The 2,825-nt window shown below is 39.4% G+C and overlaps 1 pseudogene; it reads left to right on the forward strand.

The window, feature by feature from the left end:
* Positions 1-523: 523 nt before the first annotated feature.
* On the forward strand, positions 524-677 carry LOC114677296 (U1 spliceosomal RNA; annotated as a pseudogene).
* Positions 678-2,825: the final 2,148 nt, after the last annotated feature.

The raw sequence follows: 2,825 nt of genomic DNA on the forward strand, positions 1-2,825 counted from the left end.
GGGAGCTCACCACCAGCAACTGGTGACCATTGGCAAGCAGTTAAAGGCTGAGGGCAAGAGCTCACGGAGAGGCTCTTATTTCTGGCACACAGTGAAGAAGTACAGTGAGTACCTGAGTGGGTCACAGAGCTTCACCTGTGCCTTACAGTAATCTTTTTCCTTGAATTAATAAATTTTGCTATTGAGTAAAATCTCTGAGCCCTATGGGTCTGACTTGACATTGTCACTTTCTGTGTTATCTTCATTCTGTTATAAGAGAAAATTTTTGCTAATAGTTAAATACTGCCAGGTATAAATTAGTGTCATCAGTTGCTTCAAACAGAAAATAAGCTCAGTTAATTTCAAAATTAGTTCAAATATTTTTTATTCCATTTATGAAATAAAAGGTCTATTTTGGAAATTCATTCAGTCAAAGGCACAATATAAGATATTTTGTGAAATTTACATTAAATTTACCTAAAAAGTTCAAGAATAAACATCATGGTAGAACAATATTTTTGCTAAATTAAGAAAATGGTGAAGCATACTTACCTGGCAGGGGAGATACCATGGCCATGAAGATGGTTTTCCCAAGGCAAGCCTTATCCATTGCACTCTGGATGTGCTGACCCCTGTGATGTCCCCAAATGTGGGAAACTCGACTGCATGATTTGTGGTAGTGAGGAACTGCATTCGCAAAAATAAATAAATAAATAAATAAATAAATAAAATAATGGTGAAGTAGGCGTTGGTTGTTGCACACATATAATCTATAAGTCCAACATACTCTGTTTTCTTAAGCCAAATGAAATAAAAGCCATAGTTGTTATGAGAAGACCTTGCACAGTTCACAGAGCAGTATAGTTTAGGGCCAAGAAAATGAGATTCAGATGGGGAAAAGAGATGTGGGAGTCACGTTGGCTAAAACTCTCATTCCCCAAAGTGCCAGTAGCTCTGTGCACAGGCTTATAGGTCCATAGGTATAATTACCAGTGTTCCCAGAAGGGATCAGCCAGTTCCAAGAGTCGCTGCCCTCAGGGAAGCCCAGGGACACAGCTGCCATCATGGTTCTCCCTGTCCAGGTTCAACCTACCGCTCAAGGGTGATATTCACTAGGAGTCATGTGGCCTAGCTGCGTATCTGACATACCACTATATCAATTTACCAGGGAGCAGAGTTACAAAATTAACTTCAGGTCAAATCATCACATAGAAGAAGGGGTGGGAGGGTTTTATGCCTGGAAACAGATGAAACATAGAATCATAAAATAGAGGTAATGGATGACATATTAAGCTTTTTACACATTGATTAATAATGTTTGCTATTAGTTTGTATTTAATTAATTAGATTACAAAAGTTTTAGTTCATCCATGAAATAAGCCTGTAATTTTTCCTTCTAATACTCTCTTTGGCTGGTCATATTTAAGAGAAACTTTGAAATTTAAAAAATCTATTTACATTTAGAAAAATTTAGCCACATATTGTGCTGTTGGATTTTGTCTAAATCCTGGTCCTATTCCTATCCTTTGATTATTTTACAGTGAACTCTACAACTCTGCGCATGTAATTCTATTTTTCTGCAGGCATTACATTATGTATATCTAAAAGATAGATTATTTTTGCTGAACATTACTGTTATATCATTATCATTCTGAAAAGTATAACAATAATTCCTCAGCATAACCAAATACCCAGTCAGTGCACATGTTCCCTAAATGCAGGGGGAAGTTTTTCCCTAAAACTCATCTCAAACTTACGTTAATTACCTTTCACTGGGCCCATACTTGGGTTCTTAAAGCTGAAAGAAATAGTACAACTGAATATCTATTTAAAAATTATTTCTTAAATTTTCTATTTTTGTTTTAGTTCAAACAAATTTTCAAACATTAACCTTGAGTTTTCTCAGAATGAAAAAAATACCCAGAATGAAAAAAATCTGCCACAGGCTTTAGCTTTTTGTCCTGAATGCCCTGACGTTGATGAGTTTGATGGGTCTTTGTAGCTGTGCTCTTAGAACACACTGAGGAGGCACCAGGACAGCCTGAGGACTCGGCTGCCTGAACTTGGACAGGGCGTGGAGGGTGAGTCCATGTGTTTCTTGCAGCTGGGTGGGTGTGGGGAAAAGCAGGGCAGGGTGAGACGACCCTCTGTGTGAAGCCACATGGGCTACCAGGGGACTTGGGTAAAGGGGTGGAGATTTGTATGAAGGCAATATTTTGAGTAGTATAAACAAAGTTGCTCTTGTCCAGAAAACCATAATAGGCACTAATCAGTGGGGAGAAAAGAAAGTTCTTAAAAATGGCCCAGTGTGGCCAGAGCTAATGTAGAAGGGAGTTGAAAGGAAGTTTTGTCCATTGCTTCACTTAAACAGAATGTGATGCTAGGGAGACATGCAGAGGCCCTTCTTTGAATATGGTATTCCTGGGTGTTCTGTTAAGATTTATAAACTGATACAGCTATCACCTGACTAGATTATGTTTTTCTACACAATTGCCAAAGGGTATTTTGTTGCAGAATTAAAAGAAAAGACTTTTAAAGTCTAACTATTCAAACTAAAATTATAAGATACAAACTGTTTCAGGCCAGGCTCAGTGGCTCACGCCTGTAATTCCAGCACTTTGGGAGGCCTAGGTGGGCGGATCACGAGGTCAGGAGATTGAGACCTAACTCGCTAACTCAGTGAAACACTGTCTCTCCCAAAAATATATATAAAAAAAATAGGTGGGTGCGATGGCGGGCCCCTGTAGTCCCTGCTACTTGGGAGGCAGAGGCAGGAGAATGGCATGAACCTGGGAGGCGGAGCTTGCAGTGAGCCGAGATCACACCACTGCACTCCAGCCTGGGCG

This window comes from Macaca mulatta, chromosome 3 (genome assembly GCF_049350105.2).
Source record: "Macaca mulatta isolate MMU2019108-1 chromosome 3, T2T-MMU8v2.0, whole genome shotgun sequence".
In the NCBI taxonomy this organism is placed as follows: Eukaryota; Metazoa; Chordata; class Mammalia; order Primates; family Cercopithecidae; genus Macaca; species Macaca mulatta.